The sequence below is a fragment of the Vulpes lagopus genome, chromosome 19 (assembly GCF_018345385.1).
Source record: "Vulpes lagopus strain Blue_001 chromosome 19, ASM1834538v1, whole genome shotgun sequence".
Taxonomy (NCBI): Eukaryota; Metazoa; Chordata; class Mammalia; order Carnivora; family Canidae; genus Vulpes; species Vulpes lagopus.
In genome coordinates this window covers 51,312,412-51,321,134 of record NC_054842.1, presented here as the reverse complement: position 1 = coordinate 51,321,134, position 8,723 = coordinate 51,312,412, and positions in this window count along the sequence as shown.

Here is an 8,723-nt window from a genome sequence, read left to right as displayed (position 1 = left end):
GAGTCCCACGTCGGGCTCCTGGTGCATGGAGCCTGCTTCTCCCTCTGCCTGTGTCTCTGCCTCTCTCTCTCTCTCTCTCTCTCTCTCTGTGACTATCATAAGTAAATAAAAATTAAAAAAAAAAAAAAGAATGAGTAAAACATGAACTGTTTGCAGAAAGGGGGCAGCGGCACATCTGATTTGAATTTTATGTCGGGGGAGAACGGTGGGAAATCTCACTGGAGAATTTGTAGCCGCAGCCTGGCCTTCACACGGCTTTTTGTACAAAGTTATACTACCTGCGTGTGAAAAACTAAAATAGGAGAATTTTAATTAAAGCGCTCCCAGAATGTTTGTATAATCAACTGGGAGGAGCAAATATAAATGTTTTCAGGAAGAAGGCAATGTCAACCCAGGTCTCAAAGAATTCCTGTAGATAAAGTTCCAAAGGACGTAAGCTCACACAGGACCACACCCAGGTACGCCCTCCCTCGCCCCCTCCCCTGCTTTGCAGGGAAACAAAGCTCCGTGAGGGAGAAGGAGCAGAAGCAGTAGCAGAAGCAGACCTGAGGAGCTGATCAAGACGCAGGATAGAGAACAACCGTGTTTGGTATGGTGAAGAAATAAATATTCTGCGAGCAAGGAATAAGAGATGGTTTTCTCCACACCCCCCACCCCCAAAAAATCAAGCAGATTGATGAAAAATGGAGTAAAAGTTTCTGAAATGAAAAACTGCTTTATGCAGAAAGATTATGAGACCAAATGGAGGAAGGTCTGCAAGAAGAAATGGTAAGCGAATAAATTGATGAATATGTTGGGTAAAAATAAATAAACACTGACCACATATCATAGTAATAATAATGTCTAATTTGTGAGGCTAAACACATTCGAAGATTGGTCAAAATATAGTATAAATTGGAATGGGGTGAAAAAGCGTAGTTTAAATATTCTAAGTTTCTTGCATTGGGTGGAGCAGCAAGAAGTGAAGGAAGGTGTTCCAATGCCTAGGGTGACTCCTAAAAATAGACACAGAGATAATTAATTCCAAAGGAGAGGTAGGGGGTGGGGTGAGAACAGCAAAAGATGAAAAGGAAAAAGAAAATCTATTCAGAAGATGGCAAGAAAGGAAGAAAGAGAGAGAGAAATGGAAAGCACATAGTAAGATGACAGAAGTAAATCAAAGGCAGAAGAGCAAAGACAGAGTCTTAAGATCCTCTGCCCCAAATCAAAACAATGGGAGTTTATACACATTCTAGAATGATGGGTGTTAATTCCATACTGTTATTAACAATGAAAAATGGGCATAAATGACCTTTGAGAATAAAAGGCTTTTTATCCCACAAAAGAAACTCTAACTTCTGAAGACCTGCGTCTCCAAAATGGGACTTTTATAGACAATTTTTATGAGCACTCTTCTGATTACTAAATTTAGAACATGTTTTTATTCTTATAAATTTTGGCCTTTGACTTTATCTGGAGCGTTTTTTTCCTTGTGAACAGCTGTCTAATTCGTTATATCTCTCTCCTTTTGTACCGGTTTTAACACTCTTTCTTCTTTGTCTGTATTTAGAAGGACCTGCTTTTTTTTTTTTTTTTTTTTTTTTAAGGCTGCAGCCAGGACATCATATTCTAGAAATAAATCAGAAAGCACAGGACCTAAAGACCTAATATAGAAAATGACACATTTTTAAAAAGGAATATGGGACCTGTAATATTCTGCTGCTACAGGATGCTAATAGCTTCCTAAAGGGTCTTTGTAAGATTCTGCGATAGATCTTTTCCATTGATCTGTTGGGTCTTATTTTTTCCTACATTTCCTACATGTTGTCTTATGGCACTTTGTCCATGGGTTCTAGGCTGTGTCTTCTCTCTCTCTCTGTCTCTCCCCCCTGCCCCCCAGTTGCTCATGGTCAGTGAGGCTACACTGTCATGGCAACAGTGTAGAGATGTCACTCAAGGCTGCTGTGAAATGAGGGCCCGTCCCTTTTCAGAGACACCCACAGAGGGCAGGGTGATGGGCCTGGTCCCGGTGCCCACGAGGCAGGCCCAGCCCTGTGGCTTATAGGCTGCAGGACTTGGGGGGCGGCTCGGCCTCTCCATCCTCAGTTGTCTCTCCTGTAAATGGAGCCGATGCGCACAGCACCCCGCGTGTTCTCAGGAGGACTCAGCGGCCCACGCTCAGAGGTGGGCCCTGCACGGGTGGGCCTGGCTCTCCCGCAGGCCGCAGCCCCTCGCCCGGCCTCCCAGGCTGCCCCTGCGCCCACCAGCGCTGCCCAGCTCTCCCTCCCTGGGTCAGTCGCACAAGCTGCTTCATGAGCCGTCTTTTGTTTTAGGGGTTTCCATCTCGGGGTGTTCCCAGCAAAGTGGCCTGGGTGCTTTGAGGGGCAGCACCCATGCGGCCCAGCAGCGGAGTCAGGTTCTCGGGATTTTGTGCCTGTATGCTATGAGTGTGTGACCTTTTCTTTTCCATCATAGGGTACTTATTTATAAAAATTTTATTTATTTATTCATGAGACACACACAGAGAGGCAGAGACACAGGCAGAGGGAGAAGCAGGCTCCATGCAGGGAGCCCGATGTGGGACTCGATCCCGGGACCCCGGGGTCACACCTTGAGCTGAAGGTAGACGCTCAACCACTGAGCCCCCCCAGGTGTCCCCATCATAGCATTTTTAAAGGAGTGACTGGAAGGGACTGCACCAAGGCCTATAAACGAGGTATCACACCATTTTACACCAGAAATCTAGCTCCTGCTTTTAAACTGGGAACACAAAGTGGGGGCACGGCCTGATGCCTGTGAAGAGGGCCTTCTCCCCAGGCAAGGCAGCCATTCCTTTCTCATTCATGCTCTTCCAGTAATGAAAGAAAATCCCTTGGTCTAACCTGCAGAGAGACCTTGACTTTAACCTGAGATGACTAAGGGGGTATGGTAATTCCCTTTTTACATACATTTAAATAAGTTAGAAGGTCTGAGGTTAAATTTTCCCCTCAGGAGTCCTAAAACTAAATATAAGGGTGGCCAAGGAAAACTGCTGAGACAATATCCTCATCATGTTTCTGGGAAAATTCAGAGCCTTTATGAGAAGATCCGTACACTGAACCCTGCGGTAGTACATGTGGAATAAGGTTGGTGTTAAACCTGGAGTGACTGAGTTTCAATAACGTATGAATACATAGTTTCTTCATTAAAAGTTTGGCTGCTTTTACACTAAGAACGGCCAGAAGAAGCACACAGAATAAAAATAACTACATGAACAGTTTACAAAGAAGTTTGGTTGAAAAATAGTCAGGATCCTACACTAAATTGGGTCACATGCCCTTAGACCCAGTTGGACACCTACCTTTGCCTGTGCCCTTCCAATAACCATCCTAGTTCTGGAGGGATAAGGAGGGTTGCAGAAACTCTGGGTATTTGGGGACCCAGTACCTAGATGGCTGGATGGCTCAGCGGTTGGGTGTCTGCCTTTGGCTCAGGGCGTGATCCCAGGGTCCCGGGATCGAGTCCTGCATCGGGCTCCCTGCGAGGAGCTCCTTCTCCCTCTGTCTCTGTCTGTGCCTCTCTCTGTGTATCTCTCATGAATAAATAAAATCTTTAAAAAAATAAAAAATAATAATTAAGAATATGCCCACAAAGTGAGCATTAGAAACATTTAGGACTTTGTAACTAAAATAAGAACAGCAATACGGACTCTATACACATGTGCTACCGAAATGCATCATGACCAATGTAAAGCACGAAATTACAGATTGTTGAAGAAACATTTTCAAGACCCTTTAAATCATAAGCAAAAACTCTAACATTGGTTGTATAATTATATCTGAGTCACGAATAATAACATCAGAACGTGGAAAAGTCTCCCCATCAAATGGGGTCATCTCTCTACCAGTGTGCTACGTCCAGGGCACAAATGGTAAAAATAAACTCCTTCCCCACTTCTACATGAGTCATGCAGATATCAAGAATTTGGTGACATTAGCAGTTACTGGATCAGAGTTCCAACCACGTTATTTACGGAAAGTTTAAACCCTCCTTGACCCCAAACTTGACTTTAATGGCTCATATTCCTCTTTATGGCTTCTCCTATTGTTGCCAGTGACTGGAAATGAAGGAGAACTTTCTTTTTGGTGACTGCAGGTGTGCCTTAGACTGCGTAAGGTAAATAGGCTTGGTCCTCTCTGGGGTTCCTTTGGTTAAGGGTGTTATAAAGAGTTGCACTGGGACCTGATCACAGAGAACCACGAAGACAGCACCAAGGCTGTGCTCAGAAATTCCCTCTTCTCTGCTCTGGGCCCAAGGCCAGAAGAAGTATGAAGTGGCTCTCAGGATCCTCTCCCTGACACTCTGTATCCTGGGTGGAGGCGGGCTGAGGAAAGAGAGCGTAGCCTCTGTCTTGGATCCTAAGTCTGGGAGGCCAACCTTCTGACCTGAGGTGTTCTCTTCGATTTTGTCCAGAAGGTCTAATGCTCTGATGCAAACAGGATTCTGGTTGATTTGACTTGCTAACTTAGAAGAGTGGCCTTTAACACGGTAGACATGTACCCCAGGGGTACTTGAAAGGACTGATGACCTTAAATTCATAGACTGTCAACTTAAGATTACCCTATTTTCCTGACTTAAAAATATTGCTGTTAATGTGTCATGCTAGAAATGTAATATTTTAGTACACATCGGGATTTTCTGGTAGATTGCAGAGATGGGAGTTGGACAGTTTTGGATGAATGGTTCTCTTCTTCCGTACCCTGTATTTGTCAAATATCCATTTGAGGGACAGTTCCATGAAAGCAAGGTGAAAATAATGTTAACTAACATTGAGTAAGAAAGGTTGATTATTGAAAATGCCCCATCCTGCAATGCTTTAAATATAAGCAGCTCTTTTCAGCTCTTCTTGATATTTACTCCTCAGACATTTACTCCTTATCATTAGCTAGAAAAAAAAAACAAAACAAAACCAAAAAACTTCAAATAGCAAAGCAGTATATAGGTTAATGTCCCTAATTCTTTTAAATGTAATTAGAATTTTTTCTTAGGCTACCAAACTTTTCAAGATATCCTAGATAAAAGTTCTACGGGATCTTTCCACTTGGCACTTATTCTTCAATCAAATAGTTAAAACTAATTTTTATCAGATACTGCTTGAAATGTTTATTAAAGCAGAGTAAAATCTTCATCTTCTTTCATCATAAAATACTAGTATTTTCTACCTCTGTTAATAAAAAGCAAACAATATCTTGTTTTTTTTTCACTGCATCTGGCTTCTTTTTCATTAAATGTAAAAGGCAACATTAGATATGGATTCATTTCATCAAGAGGTACATTGTAAATAGAATTGAACTTTTGTGCTTTATAATTATTTGTCAAAATTTGTAGTATATGTCTGTCGTTTAAATAGTAGTATATTAATAAGAGATCCTGGAGGGAGCTTGGGAAGATAGTGACCGGAGTAAGAGGACCCTGAGCTTACCCTGTCCCGTGTTTTCAGCCAGAATCATTCACGTCCAGCTCCAATAAACCAGAGAGTGATCTGAGCAGAGTGGCAGAGCCGCCTCCGTAGATAAATACCGAGAAGTAGGAGGGTCAGAAAGGCAGAGTGGGGAGGCTGCTGCAGGAGGGAGGGAGCTGCGCACGTGGAGGGCAGAGGAATGGGAGCTCCCGTGAGGAAGACTAATCCCCATAGTATTTGGCTTTAAAAATCAGAGGGCCTGAATCCCAGGAGTTTGTACCAGCGATGGGACTGGAGCCTAGAGCTTGCAAAGGCGCAGCACTGGGTGAGCCTGGATGGGCACCGAGACGGCACGAAACTGGCGGCCTTAACACGATGCGGGGGGCAAATGGCAGACAGATCTGTTCTAGTGGCTTCCGAGTGTGTTGGGGGCACTTCTGAAAATGAGGGAGCTAACAGGTGCCATTTTCCTCCCCGGCCCCGTAGCATAAATCCAGAGGCCCCTGTGGGAGGCAGTGCTGCACAGACACTTGCCACTTAGCCTTTAGCAGTGGGCTATGCCCACAAGTTCTTCTGAGGACCTCCCACTCCAAGCCTGCGGCCTCAGCCCCGGGTTCAGAGCACACCTGGTTAAAGGCCTGAGTGCACTCCGTGCAGCTGCCAGGTACACAGCTGCCTATGCAAGCCACACCCATCCTCCAGCGCCCAGCCCTGGGCCCCCAGCCACGCTGGTGTGCCACCCCCAACCAGCACAGCACTTCTGGGGGGATCTGGTATAGGACTAGTGGCCCAGGACAAATTGTGCTAACACCGCTGCCCTGCTCCTAAGTTCCCTAGTGGGCATACCCCCATGGAGCTGGCCTGCCTGGGTCCTACTAACACCACAGAGAGCAAGCATGGCCTACAGTAGGCTGAGGGTCAGTGCAGATGACTGCACTAAATGGAAAAGTGTCTCAGACACAACAGCAGGGCAGAAGCAACACACATAGGATATTCTCCTGATGTGTCACTGCACTGGGGCACTCCAGGACCTCCTCTTTGTCACGTCACTATTTTCAAGAGTAGAAGACACAGCTGACTTTCTTGGCACACAGAAACAGACATGGAGAGGCAAGCAAAATGAGGAGATAGAGAAATTTATCCCAAATGAAAGAACAAGACAAGGCCACACCTAGAGATCTAAGTAACATAACTGACAGAGAATTTAAAGAATGATCATAAGGATACTCACTGTACTAAAGAAAGGGGTGAAAGACATGGAGAGAGACACTTAACACAGAGATAAGGAATAGGAGAGCAGAGACAAAGGGCTCAATAAATGAAATGAGAAATATACTTGAACAGCAGGATTGAAGAAGACAGAGAAGCGAATTACTGAACTAAAAGAAAGAACAATCGAAAGTAATCAAGATGAACAAAAGAGAGAGAAAATAATTATTCGGAATGAGAACAGACTTAGGGAACTCAGTGACTGCATCAAACCTAGTAAGATTCATACTACAGCAGTTCCAGAAGAAGAGAGAAAAAGGGGGTCAGAAAGTTTATTTGAAAAAATAATAACTGAAAACCTCCCCAATCTGGTGAAGGAAATACATATCCAGATCCAGGAGTCACAGAGAACCCCCAACAAAATCAAACCCATACCATGACATATTGTAATTAAATTTGCAAAATACAGTGATAAAGAAAAAAATTTTAAAGCAGTAAGACAAAAAGAAGCCAGTAAATTACAAGGGAAAACCCATAAGGTTAGCAGGAGATTTCTCAACAGAAACTTTGCATGCCAGAAGAGAATAGCATGATATAGTCAAAGTGCTGAATGGGAAAAACATGCTGCAAAGAACACTCTGTCCAGCAAGGCTATCATTCAGAATAGAAGGAGAGATAAAAAGTTTCCCAGACAAAAACTAAGGAGTTCATGACCACTAAATCAGCTCTGCAAGAAATATTAAAGGGGACTTTTTGAGTAGAAAGGAGACTCCAAGAGTGACAGTGTATAGGTAGAGGGAAAAAAGTAAAAATGAATATTTATATAAAAATCAGTCAAGGAATCCACACACACACACAAAAAAACAATATAAAATGTAATAACAGGGATCCCTGGGTAGTTCAGCGGTTTAACCCCTGCCTTTGGCCCAGGGCATGATCCTGGAGTCCCGGGATTGAGTCCCACATCGGGCTCCCTGCATGGAGCCTGCTTCTCCCTCTGCCTGTGTCTCTGCCTCTCTCTCTCTCTATGTCTGTCATGAATAAATAAATAAAATCTTTAAAAAAATGTAATAACATATACCTAAAATGTGGGTATAACGTAGACCTAAAATAACATATACCTAAACTGCTACTAAATAAAGTAGTGGATTCTTTTCTCCCTAACTTCACCTTTTCCCACTAACCTCAGTTCTATACTGAGTACCGTGTACCCCTTGGAAAAATAAAAATGACTCTGGTTTTGAGATCCTATGAGATCCCAACTAAAACCTCAACCATTTGAAAAGTCATAGAATGGAAATTTGGCCACCCTGGATTTTAAGCAGAATTTTTAAAATTCTGCTTTAAATCAGTGAAAAGTAGTAGTCAGTTTAGTCTTGGCAGTAACCTTAATTCCCTAGAAATTTAAGGTTCCAGATAGAAAATTACAAACGTAGAACTCATTCACTTTAAGACGACAGAAGACAGAAGGCATCTCTTTAAATTCATGTGTTAGACCATATCAAGCTTACTTGGGAGAAAGACGGATATATCTGACAATGGCGCACAATGCAAAGCCAGACGTTTGTACTTTTCGGAAAAAAGTATATTTCCAGTGTTAAGTCTTATAAAAGCCTCTATTTTAAAATGCTTCAATATTTTAAAGTATATGTCTAATTCTTGTTTTTGAATTATTATTATTATTTATGAGAATCATTAGTAACAAATCATACAAGCTGAATATCAGCAATAATAATGTTAATAAAAGATATTTAAAAACTTTTCATGCCAAATAAAGTCAATCATTTCACTATTTTCTGAATTGAAAATTTAAAGAATTGTAGTTACCCTGTTGTATAATGACATGAGCTGACTTAATACAGGCAAGTGAGCTTAATGCCTTGCTGTGTTAAATACGGATTTTGAATCTGAATTCAGATTCTTTATTACTGTTGTTACTTCTACCTTTAAAGTAAATTGATGTAGGAATAATACTGCACGTTATAGTTTTACATTTAAGTGGTTAAGAACTACTTCTAGAGGGAATAATGGTATTCTAGTATCTCTTTCATGATTCTAATAAGGCACCTAAGTATTTCACAAGCCTCAAAAGACA